The sequence below is a fragment of the Bactrocera neohumeralis genome, chromosome 3 (assembly GCF_024586455.1).
Source record: "Bactrocera neohumeralis isolate Rockhampton chromosome 3, APGP_CSIRO_Bneo_wtdbg2-racon-allhic-juicebox.fasta_v2, whole genome shotgun sequence".
NCBI classification, from domain to species: Eukaryota; Metazoa; Arthropoda; class Insecta; order Diptera; family Tephritidae; genus Bactrocera; species Bactrocera neohumeralis.
The window spans coordinates 57301980-57322555 of NC_065920.1; positions in this window are offsets into that span (position 1 = coordinate 57301980).

Below are 20576 nucleotides of genomic sequence, written 5' to 3' on the forward strand. Positions count from 1 at the left end.
GCAAAGAGCGATCTCATAATCAGACAACATCAGTAAAATAGACAATTCTTCGATTTATTTTATAAAAAAATGGATGAATTGAAGAACAATTTTCTCATGTTAGTTTAGCATAGCAGACTCCGTTTGTGCAAAGAAACGGAGAAAATTTCAAATCACAACGACAAAACATAATCACAAGAATAAAAATTCGAAGAGTATTTACGCATATCGATTTTCTTGAAAAGAAAATACTTTCACATTTCATATTATTCCTTTCAAGTAGCTTTATATATGCTTGCTGACAGTGGCGTGTCTGAAAGCACAAATAATTCGATATTTTATTCATGACATGTTCGGTATAAACAAAGTTTTCTCAGTTAAAAAGTCACTAAAAAGTCATGAAAAGACAAAAGGACTGGAAAATAAAAGTGGTAAAAGCATTTTCATACACTTTTGTTTTAAAATGTGTCTGTTCGAAAGTTATGTAGACGTTTAAGATATAAGCAAGTTTTTATGTAAAAAACTTGGTTTTGAGCAATGCGAATTGTAAGTAGACATACTCGTAGAAAATATAGTAGAAAACAAGTAAGGAAGGGCTAAGTTCGGGTGTCACCGAAGATTTTATACTCTCGCATGATAAAGTGATAATCGAGATTTCATTATACGCCATTTACATATTTTTCAAATACCGTTTTTTGTAAAGTTTTATTCCGCTATCATCATTGGTTCCTAATGTATATACTCGTATTATACAGAAAAGGCATCAGATGGAATTCAAAATAGCGTTATATTGGAAGAAGGCGTGGTTGTAAACCGATTTCACCCATATTTCGTACATATCATCAGGGTGTTAAGAAAATATTATATACCGAATTTCATTGAAATCGGTCTAGTAGTTCCTGAGATATGGTTCTTGGTCCATAAGTGGGCGGCGCCACTCCCATTTTCAATTTTTATAAAAAGCCTGGGTGCAGCTTCCTTCTGCCACTTCTTCCGTAAAATTTAGTGTTTCTGACGTTTTTTGTTAGTCGGTTAACGCACTTTTAGTGATTTTCAACATAACCTTTGTATGGAAGGTGGGCGTGGTTATTATCCGATTTCTTCCATTTTTGAACTGTACATGGAAATGCCTGAAGAAAACGACTCTGTAGACTTTGGTTGACATAGCTATAGTAGTTTCCGAGATATGTCCAAAAAACTTAGTGGGGGGCAGGGCCACGCCCACTTTTCCAAAAAAAATTGCGTCCAAATATGCCCCTCCCTAATGCCATCCTCTGTGCCAAATTTCACTTTAATATCTTTATTTATGGCTTAGTTATGACACTTTATAAGTTTTCGGTTTCCGCCATTTTGTGGGCGTGGCAATGGGCCGATTTTGCCCATCTTCGAACTTAACCTTCTTATGGAGCCAAGGAATAAGTGTACCAAGTTTCATCATGAAATCTCAATTTTTACTCAAGTTACAGCTTGCACGGGACGGACGGACAGACGGACGGACGGACAGACAGACATCCGGGTTTAAACTCTACTCGTCTCCCTGATCACTTTGGTATATATAATCCTATATCTGACTCTTTTAGTTTTAGGACTTACAAACAACCGTTATGTGAACAAAACTATAATACTTTTAGCAACATTGTTGCGAGAGTATAATTAAGGGAGTATTTAACTTTTGTGTTAACAAAGTTTTCCCCAAAGCGAAAGAATTTAAAAATTATGCAAAATATATCTTCAATCTTATGCTTTTACATATATATATCTCCAATGTTCTGCGAATTCCAGGTGCATGCCCTTAATTCGTAGTCCTTATTTCGTTTGCCATTGTCGTCATCATCCCAGGCTGCTGTTGGTTTTTCATTGGGGTGAGCTTTTTTTACGTGGCGGGTCCCAAACCCAGCGCACAACCCTATGTAGGGGATGTTTCGCCTTCTCACTTTAGCTCGCCTTCGAATGGATGTTCTTAGGCTACCCAGAGGATACTTGGCCAAAGACCGGAAGTAGTGAGCTGCTTGAGTCATATGTAAAAGAATCGTTTCTGGCCACTCCCAAGTGAATGGCGATCAGAGAACTTTCCTCACTTGCGTGAATTTCTACACATGACTCCATCCTCCTCGTCAGCCTAGAAATCCAACGCAGGATAACTCTTGCCAACAGGTGCTACTTCGGACTGAGTAGGCAATTGAGAAGCAAAGTCCTCTCTCGACGAACAAAAACCAAATTCTATAAGTCACTCATAATTCCCGTCCTGCTAGTTTTCGAGAGAAAAATTCTGCGAAAGATTTATGGTCCTTTGCGTATTGGCCACGGCGAATATCGCATTCGATGGAACGATGAGCTGTACGAGATATACGACGGCATCGACATAGTTCAGCGAATTAAAAGACGAAGTCCGAATGGACGGAAACACTCCAGCTCTGAAAGTATTCGATGCTGTACCCGCCGGGGGAAGCAGAGGAAGAGGAAGACCTCCACTCCGTTCGAAGGACCAGGTGGAGAAGGACCTGGCTACGCTTGGAATATTCAATTGGCGCCACGTAGCGAAAAGAAGAAACGACGGGCGCGCTGTTGTTAACTCGGCTATAATCGCGTAAGCGGTGTCTACGACAATTAAGAAGAAGAATGTTCTGCGAATTTTAGGTGTAAAAAAGTTTTCAGTTTCTTTATTCTCTCTACTCGTTGATTTCCATGTAACTTTAAGTCACAATCAAAGTTAATTTTATTTCATTTCTTTGTTTATACAATTGTTGATTCATAATCCCTGAAATATGTAAATAATTAAATAATTGGAAATAGATAATAACATTTAAGGTAAGCATATTTTTCTATAGGATGTTTGTGTTGGTTTTTTAACAGCTGTTAAATGATTCATGCTCAGTTAATTTGACATTTATTAAATAGTTGCAAATTTTTTACCAAATTATCGGTTCGCACGACTCGTCACGCACCATAATAAGTATAGAGGATATTACGCAATCTCAGAGACAGCCGTACAATGCGCACAAAAGACGCTATTTCTGCGCTGGATCAAAATATTGAAAAAGACCGTAATGAGTCCATACGCTACAAAACATTGTCGAGATGCTATTATATGTTTAAAAATTCTACGATCCATAGTTCTTAAAAACCCACTAATAATGATTTTTCATGTGAATTAAAATATATTGAAATAGACAGTATTTGGTTCCAACAAAATAGTGTTTATCTGAATAGACGGCATAAAAGGCAATACTCGGCGCTTTATTTCTGATATATAGACCCAATTATGGCAAAACGTGGGCGTAAATTGAGCCTATCGGCGTGAATTTAATCGGAACGTCCGCGGCGGCCACTTCCTAAAATAATTTTTGAAATATAATGGCACACTTTAATATTAATAATTTAGTTATACTCTTTTAATTTAGGCTTTTCTCTTTCATTGACCTATATTCTTCTTTAATTTGGATTTAGGCCTTAAAAATCAACAATTGACCGGTGAATATTTTAAATGTGGATCGACATGTTTTTGACAGCACGAAAATAAACAGCATTTATGCCGCTGGGTCTGAATTTGATATCCCTGACTCCCTATCGTGCAACTTCTCCAATCCCCTGTTGGTGGAGAAGGATCTGGCTACACTTGGAATCTCCAATTGGCGCCAAACAGTGAAAAGACCGAACGACTGTTGAAAACACGGCTATAACCGCGTAAATGATGTCTATGCCAATGAAGAAGAAGAAACTATATTATTGGCAATAACTTTAAACTATATTCGTTTTCTCACATCTTGATAAACCAAATATTTGTTATTAATAGTACGTATTTTGCAAAAGAAGAGACAGCCAGAACGTTACACCTACATATGTTTCAGCACATTGTTTAGGTATTTTCTTTTACTCAGCCTCAATGTTATCTTTTCATTAAACCAAGAGCAGAACGGGTTTATAGTATGCTGTTTCAACGCCAAAATATCAGCAACATTTTAATTGCCCTTACTTTATTTGATATTTCATTTTATTTGCTTTTACTGTGTTTTGGTTATAATGGATTGTATGGCCTCCTGGCTGTTATCAAGCAGACAAAAAATAATAAAGACGGTAGGTAAAAGAAAATAGATGTTAGAAATTTGCAAAAATAAGACGCACTAATACATATAATGACCACAATAAAGATGAATATATAAAAAGGAATGCAATAAAATTTTTACAAAGTACATTTACAAGTTAAGTTAGTTAGCTTAATACCTTTACAAATTAAAAGTGGAGAGCAAAAATGAAACGCTTCAAAGAAAAAATTGTAAGCCTATGATTTAATAATTTTTTTAGAGTGCTTTTAGGAATATTTGTGCAAGACTCACTGTATGCAAACCTGTTATCAGGATATGCATTTTGCAATCTTATGTAATAAAAAAGGCTATAAATAATGGAGATTATTCTATTATTGCCCATAGTACAACGCACCCAAAAGTGTACTCTTAATATGTGAATTCGTGAAAACACAGGAAAGATGAATTAGGGTGGGATGATTATAAATTCTTTTTACATGATCTGACATGATTTACATGAGAGCATTCAATTGCATCTGTAGTTTCCTTATATCAGTAATAGGATTGTCATCTGATGCTACCAGTTCAGTATTCTCAGCATAGGTTTCCGTCATTGTGGAGCAAGAGTTGATCACTGGAAGGTCTTCTGTATAAAGAATGTAGAGCACAGGGGCGAGTACATTGCTTTGGGGCAAGCATTACGACATTTAACGAAGATGATTGTGCGTGTAAGACTTTAGCAGCAAGTAATAAGAAATCGATAGTTCCGAGTTTAGGAATTAAAATAACGTCAGCACATTTCCATTGCGATGCAATGCGAGCATTCCGTTAAAAAGCTTTAGAACCATGCTGACTACGTTTTTGGGTAGTGCTTTAAGGGTAAACGCATTAATTCTGTCATTACCTGGTGACCTTTTTCCACCAATGCTTTGATCTCCTCCTGCACTTCTACAGCATCTATTTCAGAAATCGGAAATTCCAATTTACAAGCAGTATCTAAAAAATTGCTGACTGCCGCATCGCTAGATCCATTACTCAACTCGTTAAAAGTAAACGTGCTTTGGAGGTGTGTGGCAAACATCTCGGCTTTCTCTACAATGATCCTGCACCAATAGCCTCTGCTGTTTAAAATTGATGAGCATATAGAAATCGGCTTATTAAACTCGCTACCGAAAGAAAGATAAAAAAGTTATATTTGCATCATATCTCTTAAGTTGATCTACATAAAGCTGTTGGATAAAGTAGTGCAACAAAATTTTACAAAGCTTAACCACATTTCCAGGCTTTTTGGCTGTTAGTTAGATGAATACCTTTCAAACTTTGCAAAAAAAAGCCGACGAAATACTTTAACATAGGTGTTGGCAAAACTTATATTAATCTTAGTTTGGCCGATAAATGTGATATAAATATATATACATTTTTATATTATTCATATCAGGGCTAAGGGAAGTGTTGATCCAATTCAAATCATTTTTGGAACACATATCTCCAGACTCACCGAGTACGTGTTGATGTTATTGATGACAGATTTGGGAAAAACTCAGCATATAATAATTGTTTTTATGGCGATCTCAAACCTTACATATTTGCCGCCTAGGTAAGCGAAAATTTATAATCTGATTTTGACAATTTCTAGACCTAAAATGAAATACCTTTAGGGCACTATTTTAAAAAATGTATCCAGTTAATTTCATCGGCTCTTGATTCGTATACTGGAAAGCAAAAGCATCAGATGGAATTTAATATTGTATTATATGGGGATTAGTCGTGGCTTGGGTCTTATTTCGCCCATTTTCACACTGTAATGTAAGAACGCCAGGATAATATTTCAAACCGAATTTGGGTGTTGCTGGTCTCGTCGGTTCCGAGTTATGGATTTTCACCTAAATAAAGGCGGTGTTACGTGCATCGTTAATCGTATATCCTTCACATTGCATCCTATCAAGACTTTTCTTACCATCTCGGGTGTAAAATTTAATGTCTCTGAAAACATTTAATTATTAGAATCGCTCTTTCGGCATTTAAAAAAAAACTCGTTATATGTCGATAAGGGTTGTTATATGATTTGTGCTAAGCGCATTTGGTTATTGTGGTTTAAGAGTTGGGTTAAGAGTTATATGTTTAAACCTCTCAGAGGGCGGGGCTATAACCATTTTTAAGGAGTTTTAGCGCACAGGTGTCTCTTGACACTTTAATCCCTTGAAACAAAGTACAGTTACAGCTGTAAGTGCTTATTTGTGTCGTCTTGTAGGTTTTCAATTAATGACATTTTGAGGGCATGACAGTGAACCGATTACGCTCATCTACAAACACTTACTTTTTTTGTTACCAATTTACACCTTGTACAGATAGACAAAAAGACACTCAACCAGAGTTCAACTTTTCATCCTTATCATTTATTTATATATAACCTTATAACTAGCTTGATTAGTTTTACTGAGTAACAAACAGTCGTTATGCTCTTTAATTACATGTTGCAAGAGTATATAAATTACTACTATTAAATTATTACTACAGTAAAAGCAAAAATTCACTAAATGCCGTCTACGAAAGTCAAACCTTCAAACCCTTAAACTAACTTAATTCAACACGGCGCAAACAGTTAAATCACAAAACAAAAATAAAACCTGACAAAGGAAAACCCATCTTAAAGAAGGAGGTGCAATGAAAGGAAATATGAGAAGGGAAAAACAAGCCAACATTGCATCAAGTTGCGGTGCAGAAAGATTTCACCTAGAGTCTGCCTTGCAAGCAAACCACTAGCAGAACTAGCACATCAGCTTCAACTCAAGTATGTGGAAGCAGACCACGAGGAAAACTAAAATGAATAAAACAATTGAAATTTTATGATGGCGGAAAAATTTAATGAACCATGCTGTTGAAGCATGATATTCGAAAATGTTGTGAAAAGCGCCGATTGCGCTTGCCATGCCAAAGCCATTAATCACATATCCAATGACACGTGTTTACACATATACATATATGTACTATATGTAATCCAGTTGGTAATGGGTGTTTCTTTTATACATGAGGTTTTGAACGAAGCAATACTTTTTCGGGGTTAATCGCTTGATATCAGTTACTTTATATACTATACAGTACAGTACATACACCTGTGTACTTCGCAACGTTTCGCAAAAATGCACTGTGTCGAATATTCAATCAACATAATTGCCCAGCAGAATAACCTTTTATGCGTTTCGCACCACGTATACGCTAGCGGATAATTCACATCCTCAGAGGCGACGTACAGTTTGCACCGAAGACGGTATACCAGTGATGAAGCGCACTTTTAGTTGAATGAGTACGTTACTAATCAAAATTTTTGTATGATAACCCAAAAGCCATTCTGAGGTGCCGCTACATCATCAGAAAGTCACCATTTGATGTATTATAAAAGCAGAGGGTACCGTTGGTCTACATTTCTTCAAAAATGAAGTCGTTTAATGGAAAGCGCTATAAACCCTTTATTAATGACTTCTTCGTCCCTGAATCGAGGAGTGTTTATGTGGACAAAACGTCGTCACCTGTCATACAGCCAACGAAACATTCAATTTATTGGAGGGAATTTTTGGTGTGCACATTATCTCGTGACGTGGGCCTGTGGCGTGGCTTCCCAGATCATGCGATGTAACTTCGTAGGACTACCAGGTACGTTGGTGGAAATTCCATCGAAATTGTGGTTGAATTCATCAAAAATCAGTCGAAATCATCATTGAAATTCATGGAAATAGAACTGAACATCTTCAAAACATCAATTTATCGCATTTTGACCGAACATTTGGGCTTACGAAAGGTGTGTGCACGGTTTGTTCTGCACAAATTGACTGACGACCAAAAATTGCTCAGAATCCAACATTCGAAGGACGATTATTTGACCAAAAATCCCATTTTAACTATTAACCACTCCCGTATTCGACTGATATGGCACCGTGCGACTCCTTCCTTTTCGGAAAAATGCATTTGCGCATGAAACGAAAGTGTTATGCAGACTACAGGCCATTCAAAAGGCTTTCACCGGCATACTGGTGGCCATACCGGCCAACGAGCTAAAACACTGGTTCGACGCACCTTGTATGTGCAATAGCCTATAACCACGGTGTTCACAATGGCCATAAAATTTGAACTTCAAATGCATAATCTTTTGAATATAACACCAAATTGCCTTTACGACTTGTTTTGCAGAAACGAATTCGGTGAACCTAATTTTCGAGTATTTTTTCCACTAAATTAAGTTGTAAGACATGCATGTATAGCACGTTCAATATTGACATCTAATGCGTTAGGAAAGTCTGCTGTAATGCTAAAGGCCAATGATTTCAAATAATCACAAAAGAAGTAATCTATTGGTGTTAAATTACGTATTTTTGAGGCCATTCAATATCAGAATTTCTTGAAATAATCGAATCAAAATGCTCTCCATTGACAGTAATCAACTTCATTTCAAAAGAAGTACGGAATGATGACTCCTCCAGACCAAAAACCACACCAAACTGTCTACTTAGGTGAATATAATGGTTGCTCATGAATAATTTGTGGAAATTTTTTGCACCAGAATCGAGTGTTTATTTATTTAAAGCACCAGTCAGATGAAAGACAGTTTAATTGGAGAAGATGATTTTCTTAATTACTTACTATTATTTTGATAAAAATATTGAATAATTTGTAAACGTTTGAAATCATATCATGCCTATTGGAAAACCATGTACAATATAATATAGTTGTTTTCAATGCGGAACTTCTCAGCTATATCATTACAAGGTTGCGTCAAAAGTCCAGCTTGCTTCTTTGAACACCTTGTTTATTATGTTCAAGCCTCTGCCATCCAACGCCTTGCGAACAATATTTAGTTCAAATATTTTGTGTTCACATAGTGCGCCATGTCGTATGAGCAACACGGAATTTATACATAAATCAATTGTATGAATGCTCAATACATTTGATGTATAAATTTAACAGCGTATAACTTTTAAAGATTTATCTTATAAACAAAAACTTCATACCCATTTTGTAAATGTTTCTTTTTAAAAGTTGTAGGTTTATTTCTTCAGTACAAAATATCAAAAAATCCCATGTTATATACAAGTACATACATACAAAGAGTGTGATCTAGCCACGGTTTAAAGTGAAAATAAAGTTCTTGTTTACGTTAAATTCTTAGTTTTCCGGCAGAAGCTATGAGCTATAGGTGACCAAAAAAAAAACAATAAACGAAGAAAAAAGTGGATATCCTAATATCCATATCGCACAACCGAGGTGCTCATTCGAAGCAAAAAATAATATCTCAGCAAACTTCTATTTAAGTGGTAATATGATTCGTATAAGAAAAGAGTTTACTAGTTTCATTTATATATGTACATGGTCGATACCTGTTGGTTTGCTGTAACTAAGAAAAAAAGATTAAGAGAAAGTTGTTGTTTTTGATATCTAAATATAATATTTACTATTGGGCAACGACTTAGAAATGGTAAATCTAAAAAATTAACAGCGGAAAACTAAAAAGCTATTCAACTCTAGCGTTAATATCTTTATATAAAATATAATTTTCTTGATTTTGAAAACTGAAGTAAAACCGATTAGAGAAAATAAACATGTCATCGGGAAAACTTTTTTCAAGCAACGAGACTTAAAGAAAGGGCCTTTGGCGAGTCTGATGCATTTTTGAGTTTGGTGAACACATCCGAATCGGCGAAGCCTTCTACTTTTACACATTCTACAAAAAAGATGAAACCGTATGTAATTATAAATTTCCATCAATGATAAAAACACGAAAAACTTACCAAATAGTAACACATTAAAGTGCTTCACTTTCTTCATTTTTAATTAGTCTTCTCATATGCCTTTTCGAGAACATTAATATTATTTCTTTATTCAAAGTTTAAACACATAATTAAACAAATTTTTTAATTAAAATAGCAGCTCACCTAAACACAACCAACTTTCTGCAGATTTTCTTCAAATGATTGACGATTTGACGAAATAATGAAATTATATACACATAAATTTTATTTCATCAACTTGTATTTGTTGTTTACATATTGTATTGTAACGTTTTTCATGTACTTACTTGATTGTATTATAGATATGAACGCAGTAGAATTTAACCGCATTGCTTACTTTTATGCATTACCTAGTATCGAATAATTCTACATAGAATTTTCTTCGGAGTATTCTTCAAAGAAAAATGTAAGCGGTAAACCATTATACCGCTGGGATAGCTTTATAAAATTGATTAATTTTTTTGTCAATGTTAAATTTTCAGATTTATTTATTGCTTATGGAAATATAAATAAAATAATTTTTCCCAAACCATAATGTACCGAATTTCATAATGGGTAAGACAAACGAAAAATGCATAAAACTCACTGACCTAAAGTTCAAGGTGCGGAAATCGATATAATTGTATGTCCATATTTCTTTAGGTGAAAACAAAACCGTCAATGGCGACCTTATCGCGCCATGGTAAACGACTACTTGAAACCTGAAGGTAAAGCTCGTTGAATTTGGTTTAACAAGACGGTGCCAGTTCATACACAGCACAATGGATTTTTTGAGAGAATACTTCGGTGAGCCGATAATTTCACGTTTCGGGCCACCAAAACCGTGTGATATCACACGGCTAGACTTTTTCCTGATATGTATAGTTTAAAGTCTATGTGGACAATCCCACTTGGATTCAGGTCTCGTAGCAAAACATCACGCGCGTTATTCGCCAGTTACTAGTCGAAATGCTCGAACGAATCATTGAAAATTAGAGTCAATGGATGGATCATCTGAGACGTAGACACGACCCACGTTTGAAAGTAATAACCTTAAAAAAATAATTCCTTCAAATGAAAATAAACATTTCGCTTTATATTTGAAGTTTCTGTGTTTTTTCGTTAAAAAGTAGGAAACCTTGAAATGTATCACCCTTAATAATTTCTTATATGCTTGCGATTTTCTAATTTTTCACACCCATCTATATGTTGATTTCATCAGTTTTCACCAATATTATTTTTATAAAGCGAATAGATATTAAAATATTCAAATAATTTTGCCTTGTATTAAAATTCTTACAAAAAGTATGGCAATCAAAAAAAAATTGCCGGTCATGCAAAAACAGGCTGAAAAATTCAAAACACAGTGACACAACTCAATCAGGAGAGTCCAAATTCGAAGAGTAATTACGCATTTCGATTTGTTGCGGCAGTATGTAAACTTTTCACTCATTGCTTTGTCTGTGCCGTGTCTGAAAGCATGCATAGCACAAATAATACGATATTTTATGCGCGACAGGTTAAATATACACAAAACTTTTAAATTCAATGCGTTAAAAAGTCGTGAAATGAGGTTGAAAGGCTGGAAAAATAAATATGTTTTCAATCAAACTTTGTTTTAAAACGCACTTGTACGAAGGTATATACATATACACATTAATGTGATAAGGGTGTTGAACAATACGAAATTAAAATATATATGGAGAGACGCGTGGAAACCTATAGGTATACATATGTAATATTTGTCGAACAAAGTTTCGTCTAAAGTGAAGATGTTAAAAAGCATAACTTATGCAATCAAATGCTCCAAAGATTTACATTATTATAAACGTACATATATATTATAATTCAACTAGGTAAACTTTTAAGCTGACATGTTTTTGCGTGGGTTTTACGAATATGCGGTGCATGTCCTCTACGAAATGCTCTTGTTACTTTCCCCAGCTTCGTTGTTGCTCACCGCCGTGGCATAACAAACAGTATATTGAGCTTTATGTAAAATAATAAAATTGCCGTAGATACTCCATTAGATGCCTTTTTTTATCTACTACTTTTAGTAAAGTTGGTCGTGACCTTATCTAATTTTGACCCAACAATTTTGTAAGTCAACATACTTTCTTTTAAAAAACCCGTCACGTTCTGGCAACTTGGTAATAGCTGTTTGCTTGAATGTGCCTGTAGGTATGCAAAAGGTGAAAATAATGTTAAGTGGATTTCCACGCGTATTTAAACTTTGCAACAAATTTGCACTGCTTGTTTATATCGCACATCATTTTTACGTTTTTGCCATTTTTATACTTTCTTCGCAATGCTTTTATAAAGGCGATAAAGTATGGTTGTATAGTTATGAATTATGATCCGATTCAACACATTTTTGATATGTAAACATGCTATTGCCGGAAAAGAATTCACTCTTAATTCCTATAACAAATCTCACAGATTTACCGATATTTTCAATACAAAATACGCAATAGTGCACGCTCTGCATAGCTCGGCCGCAATCCATCGACCCCTGCCGTTTTGTTTTTTTTTCAGACGGGTAATTGCTAGTCGAACTTCTTTATGGTCTGGATATGGAACGTCTGCTCCGTGGTCATCGATTGGGGAATCGGGTTCACCATCTCCAGATGTTAAACTTTCACAGCCGTTCAGCAGGCTGGAGAAGTGTTAGCCCCTTTATTTGAGTATGCTCTGAGGATCAGTCACTGGAGCACCTCTAATGGTGTTACAAGAGTAAAATTTATTTGAGGTTGCGAAATAATATAGAAAATAAATCTGCTGTTGTGATTTCGTTTTGGATTTTAAAACCTTGCTATAAAACTTTTTTTATTGGTGACGACCATTAGCCACTGAAAAGTTGCAAATCTGTTCAATTTACGATGAGGAAAAGCATTGACGGTGACACTTAACCTTGGAGTTGATATATAATCGATGATTTTCAATTATAATAATGATCTAATAACTTTCAACCACTAAAAGCAGCATCAGAATTTGTCACAGATGGATAACAGACTAACTCAAGCTGAACAGAAATATTGCATACTAAAATGAGCGAAATAGGCTATGCAGCCAGTTTTAGCGAAAAGTTATGTTACGGTAAGAGTGCGAAATGTTCTGACTAATAATGTCAGATGCGCCTAATTTTCCTAAAGAAAGTTGGAAAAAAGATATTCGTAAAAAAGATCGAATGGTCTTCGAATTAACATTTTAACTACTCCTTTACTTATTTTATTATGAGCTGTCTTAATAGTTTGGTCGTTATTCGGTTATTCAACACAGTAGATGTATGGTAAATGTGTTCGCACTTTTTTTTATAAAACTATATATTAGTCGATGTATACTTTGGTTCTACATCATTGTTTCATTTCTCTTATTTTAATAACATTTGCTTCACATTGCCGAACAGCTGTCAACATATTGATGCAACAAACTATTCAAAGGCGATGTTATAAAAAAAGTTCCAAACGGCTTAGAGGGTGAAGAAGTCCTAAATAAATTAGTTAGGTATATATGTAAGTAAGAATATATCAATGGTTCGTAAAGGAGTTAGCTTTCACTAATTTCTTAATTTATAATTGAGAATTGTTATTTATTGTATTGGATCAACGGCCAGAATACCATGTCCACTCTGCTAACTGGGCTTTTTGTATGTACCAGTTTGTCATAGAGGCGCAGTGGAAAATTTAAAGAAATATATATATAGAAAATAAGAAATTATTGAAAGTTAGTCAGATTTTCATGGAATGCAAAAAAATTTACCGTGGCGGCGAATAGAGGAAATAGACTTTGAGATGACTATAAATATGTATATATCGCGGCTGAATAGAAATATAAAGCGGCAGTAAGTGATGTGGGCGCAATTGAGCGCAGGGAAAAATAATGTTTCGTGCTGTAACTATTCCTTTTTTTTTGGAATTTTATTTAATAATATGAAGACACCGCATCCTTTGCAATAAAAGTTATTCAATTCAAATACCCGTAATTAACCGTAATGCTAAGCAATAAAATGAATTTTAATTTTTACACATTTCAAAATTCTCTTTATAAAATACTCATCCCAATTACAGCCACTTAGACTGCAATATCTTAAGTAAAATGTGCACTTTGCAATGTAAATGAAACTTTTGAATGATGTTTAAATATATAACTATAAACCCTAGAAATTTTGCTTTAATCACTTATTTCTTTCACTTCCCAAAAAACTCCTAAAAAAATCGATTTTTTAAGCCTCTAAAGCAGGCTCCCCACTTAAGGCACCAAATGGCTTGAACAAGACCTGAAACTTAATATCAAAATATAGGGTTTGACGAAATTTATGAAGACGACGCATTTAGCGCTAATTGAGCTCGAAGGGACAGCCTGCTTAGCTACCAATCTACAAATGTATATGATTTGAAGATGTAATAATAAAGACTTCTGAAATAACATTTAGTGTAATCGCTCTCCTAAACCTACAACGGAATATTTAATGTGAGATTTTTAATTTTGATATTGGATAATTGTTTATCATCAATAAAGGCGCAAATTATCTGTCAATTCAATTTATTTATATTTTTCGCTTTCATATTAAATGTAACTAAGGTCTAATGCTTAGCTATATATTTGTTTACAAATGCCCATATATTTAGTGAGATATAATTTAATAAATATGCGAAAAATATACTTTCATTAGGTTTGTTCATATTTGTATGAACGCTCATTAAAATTATTTACTTGATTTCACTCGTCATCAACATGTGTCAGTGATTTTTTTGTTAAGAACAATAAGGGAAATCAAACATATTACATATGTATGTGTTAGATATGGTGTATATAAAGGTGACCGTTGCTTGCGCAAGTTAATTTTGTTTTTTGAAAAATCCCCTAAAGTTTAATTTTTGTCCTTTGAAAAAACCGACCCAATTTCAATCGTATCTAAATTAGTTTACTTTTCACATATGTATATTTGCTATGGGTTTTCTTGACTTTTTGCAATAGAGTATAGTCCATTAAAATTAATCGTTAACCTTGACAAAGTAATATTTTAGTGTGAATTTTTCTGCTCTACAAAAAAGAGTAAAAAGTTTTTTTTTTTATTGAAACCACTCGTTTAAAAGTTATGCACTGTTAAAGTTGTCCATTAAATAAACTGTATTCACAGAAAACAACAAGTCGCATGAGTAACACATAATGTATAAATCACTTGTATAGATGCTCCGGTCATTAGATAATTATTTGCACATAATTTTTGAAGCAATGTTTCTATGAAAACAGTGTGAAACCAATTTTTGTAGTTGTGTAAAGTTGTAAAAAGAAATATGATATAAATTGAATATAAAGAGCTGATTATATTAAATCCTTATCAGAGTGCAAACTGAAACTTCAGCGGCTGTTTGCAAAGAAGAAAGTAATTTTGAAAATAAAGCACACCATAATATATTTATATTTATGGTACTATTAAAATGTTACAATTTCTTTATGTTTTTATAATTGGCAACAATGCGCTCTACGCTTCAAATGTTTTTCATTTTACTTGCACAATCCAATTGCCAGTGACAATTTTTTTATTTATTTTAAATTGTCGCTTATTATCCCATTTATAGTAATTGAAAACCAAAATCTGAGGCGGCCAAGGGCGACAATGTTTCACTCCACTTATTTGATCGCTGGTAAAGCTACAATGTTTTCAAATTATCTTTCCCATATAATTTAAAAAAAGAATGAGATATTTTTAAGCTATCTAAGAATTTTTCGGTATAAAAATAGTTGTCTTATTAAATTTCGTTTACTAGTCTTAAAGTCACTATCACAATTGACTAACAAGTTATAATTTATGACTCAGTATTCAGTGAAAAAATATTAGCAGCCTATTTCTTACGTAATATTTCTGACTAAAGAATTACTTTAGATATTTACAAATATCACACTCACCCATCTAATTTGTACTTTTTTCAACATTTTCTCTGATTTAAAATCCTATTTCGTACTATTGTTATTGGCTTTGCTATTGTTTGACTCTGTTGCTCCCTAAATAGCATTAAATATGAACTATGATTTTAACCAGATTTTACTTGTTTGTGTGCTATGTGCTCTTTCTGTGTGTTTGGCCGTATCTTTTCACTTGTTCTGTATTGCATCATATCTATATTGCTCAAATATCTTATGTACATTTGCACATATTTAATCTATACGATGTGCTGTAACAACAGAAGCAATAATCATGGATGTGGCCAATTCCCAGTAGCTTGCAATATTCACTGCTTCTAAAATTTGCTTTCATTTGCTCCTAATATGAATTATCAAACACCTGTATCCTTATAGTCAAAGAGTATGTAGTGAGCACCCAAGAATAGAAAATAATTTTATCAAAGCCGATTACATGAAGGTAGACTAAGCAAGTTAAATATTTAAAAGTATATAAAAATGAATAGCTCATATGAAAGGAGCTGCAATCTGCTGATTCACGTCGAATTCACATATATTTTTCCGAATCATTGCTTATTGCTAGTATGAGTTGCGAAGATATTTGCGATTTGGTCGGATATAGTGATACAAATAGAAATTCTAAGTTGTTAGATATTTACGCACAACATTTGTAAAAATTCCCCTTACATCATACATAGTTATAAATATAAACAGAGTAAACAAATCTCTTCTTGCCGAGAACTCCGAACACTAAAAAAGTAAATGGAAAAAAATCTTTAATTGAAGAATATTGCAACCACTATTGCAAATTCAAAGAAAACTGTTAAATGTTATCGCTGAAACAGCAAAAAAGAGACTTATAAAAGACAGAAAACAAAAGAGTTTACATAACTTTTGCTTTCTCATTGCTTTTGTGGATATATGGACACATCCATATAGACATATCTGAATAAAGGTAAACCATAATAGCCACAAAAGCAATTCAAACCACAAAAGCTACCACACTGCTATCTGAACCTTCACGAAACTCTATTTTTATATTACAGCAAATCGAATAAATTGCTCTTACCGCTTTGTCGAAGATAACCAATTCTTAATATTTTAACTTAAGAATTTGCCTGTAACACTCTTTCAGCTTTTTCGTACGCTTCACACTCTTACTACTGCAGTTTTATCTAGCTATTTACATTCTTATTCTACCAAGAGATGCTAAACAATGTACAGATATATGCTCGTAGCTACTTCAAATGCACATATAATATATATTATAATATGCAGATGGGGAGTATTAAATATTTTCATTTTTTGTAGCTTAAGTGAACTACTATGGAAAAACCAAAAAGGAAATGCAAAAAATAGCATTGAAATCACAATATGTATATAGAACTGCAGTCAGTCGTACAAGCGCATTTGCCATGAAAACCGCCAAAAGAAACGCACGCGGAAATAATTTTGCAATAACAATGAATTTTACATACAAATAACGCTGACTAAGCCTGAGTCGGATGCACACGTAAAATGTGAGTGTGTTGGCTGCACAGGATGCAAGAAGTCTGATCTTCAATTAAGCACATTGAAAGTTTTTCTGTTACTTCAGAGCAGATAAGAGCGGTAAAGACTGATCAATATTATATTTCTTTCTAACCACGATTTTCTTCTATGCTGTTCTTCGACGTATCTTAAATTTTCCACAGATGAAATCTACGCTCCCCTCTTCTATTGATTTACGTGCTTTGAATACACACAAATTGCTCAAATTAAATTACTGTACGTTTTCAACTTGTATGCGACTTTTAGCTGAAAGTTGAGTAACCAGAGGATTTTCCTTTGGTTTTTTTCTTTGGTTTTCATACTTTTTCTGAAAGCAGTAAACTCATTGAAATCCATCCCAAAACTTTCTACGTTCTCACAGAAATTTTCGCTATTTATTTGTGGGCCCCAGATTCTTGGTTTTGTTCGCAACTTTCAGTTCTCCGCCAATTTTTTATGTCCAAAAATTGATCGAAAATGTTCTTTACTTTGTCTTCGTTGGCATCTATCATGTTTGTCCTTTGCCAGATCGATCGATTCGTTCGGAAGAACCACGCTGAGTAAAAGGTTAAAAATAAATATGGCATAGGCAAAAAAACTCAATTACAAATTGAAATTTGCACTACCGGGGAACGAACGAACTTTTCAAACTTAATATACCATGTTCAAGGGTATAAAATTAACACAATGGCAATATAACCCTTTTAGAACCGCACCTAAACCAACCACCAGAAAATTTTTTTAGTCTTCTGACTTAAAATGGCTCAATTAACGCCTGAAAATTTTTTGCTCTCTACGTGATCCAACAAAAATAGAAAATTGTTATAAGCAACTTTGGGGGTTTAGGGGAGTATTTGAGGAATAAATAATGCAAAACAAGTAAGGAAGGGCTAAGTTCGGGTTACCGAACATTTTTTCTTCGCATGATAAAGTGATAATCGAGATTTATTTTCCCCCCCTTTACATATTTTTTAAAACCGATTTGAAAGTTTTATCCCTATCATCATTGGTTCCAATGTATAAAAATTTACAGAGAAGGATCAGATGGAATTAAATAGCGTTATATTGGAAGAAGGCGTGGTTGTGAACCGATTTCACCAAACGCATTACAGGGTGTTAAGAAAATTATATCCAATTTTCTTAAAATGGGTTTGTATTTCCCTAGATAGGGTTTTTTGTCCATAAGGGGCGAGGCCACCCCATTTTAAATTAAAAAAAAGCCTGGGTGCGTTTCCCTTTCCCCAACTTCCGTAAAATTTAGTTTTTTGACGTTTTTGTTAGTCGGTTAACGACTTTAGTGATTTTCAACATAACCTTTTATGGGGGGGGGGGGGTGGTTATTATCCGATTTCTTCCATTAAACTGTTATGGAAATGCTTGAAGAAAACGACTCTTTGAGTTTGGTTTTCATAGCTATAGTACCGAGATATGTAAAAAAAACTTGTAGGGGGGGCCACCCCACTTTTTCCAAAAAATAAAGTCCAAATATGCCCCCCCTAAAGCGATCCTTTGTGCCTACTTTCACCTCAATATCTTTATTTATGGCTTAGTTATGACACAGGTTTTCGGTTTTCGCCATTTTGTGGGCGTGGCAGTGCGCTGATTTTGCCCATCTTCGAACTTAACCTTCTTATGGAGCCAAGAAATACGTGTACCAAGTTTCATCATGATATCTCATTTTTTCTCGTTACAGCTTGCACGGACGGGAAGACGGACGGAAAGACGGACGGGCGGACAACAACATCCGGTTTCAACCTACTGTCACCCTATCACTTTGGTAAATAACCCCATACCCGACTCTTTTTTGTTTTAGGATTACAAACAACCCTTTTTTGAAAAAACTATAAAATTTTTTTTACAATTTGTTGGGAGTTAAAAAAATATATATGGGGTGTTTATTTGGCTAATTTATTTGGAAAATCCACCATTTATTCTTAGCTTAATTTTTTTAAGAAAAAAACACAGTTAATTGTAAAATTTTGTCCGGTAAACGGGCCCAAATTTTTTGAAATTTACACATATACAAAATATTATTTCCCCGGGTCGCCAAAAATCATTTATTTCTCGTACCACAGGATTGATATTGGGTTGAAGACCAAACGACTGGTCAACCTTTTTTATGAATTGGGGGGCTTCAAAACGACGCGTTTCGAACTAGATTTTTGAGAAAGAAAGTGATTTCCCGGGGGAGTCGGTTTCTCATTTTGCATTTAACTAGGGCGTCCCCTTTTTTTTGAGTAAACTGAAACACCCGGGGCCGCCAAGAGCTCAGTTGGATATCCATCTGAAATTTTAAGTGGCATATGTTGATGTTTGGTTTAACGATTTTGAGTTTTGCATCCCGGGAATTATAACTCTGTGTTGGCTCCAGTGAAAATTTTCTGTCCCCACTTATTGGAGCGATGTTTCATTTTATACAGCTCCATAAGCATGTCGGCGGATCCTCCCCCCAGGGGTTTATTTTTTTGGAAACAATGCCGGCTCGGGAAATTCACAATTTTTTTCTTTCCCATTCCGACGCTTACATGTCCGATTGGTTTTCTCCCACAAATGTGGACAATTGAACAGCTTATTATCCCGCCCGCGCACTGCACAAAGCCAAGATTACTTCACATTTTATTTCAATGATCCCCTGCTAAACTTTTTTTAAATCTGACTCAGATTTTAGTTCAATTTTCCCATTCGACTTTTTCGGACCGTCCCGATGCAAATGCCATTTCTTTTAGAAACGAAGGCTTAGAAATGAACAATTATCAAAAACAGTTTGTAATTTTTAAATTTGGTACTGCAGATGCTAAGATAACACAATGTCCGATGATATGCCGAGTCCATATGAGGGGAAATTCCCCCACCAAGATAGGGGAAAACATAAAAAATTTCCCCACGAGCCTGCGGGAAAATTTTAGTCACCTTTTGGGGCTTAGCGGGTTGTACTGTTTAAGGGTGATCTTCCCAAAATATGCAATTTACGTGATAACCAAAGCTTTTTTTTATTGCATTTGCACACCTCTGAATTATCTTTATATGCTTTGACCTGCTCATCAAGCTTTGGGGTTCTTATTGATTGAGGTAGATTGTTGAATTTTTTTTTGAGCAATGATAATAGTGAAGGGAATTTTTTTTTAATTTGTCATAAATTTCGTTTTTTTATGGTTGTTTCGACTTATCAGAAAATGCAAAAATTTCTTTATTTTCTTTATTTTTTCCCTCGAAAATTTTTTGCTTTAATTTGAAATTTTTGCGACCATGCCATTTTGAAAACCGGCAACTGGACTACTCCCCAAATAAAAAAAAAAATCACAAATTTATTTGGGAATTGAGTTCACTGCCGGGCTCTTGGAGAGATTAAAATTTGGTTGTTCCACAATCAGTTTTTCAATTT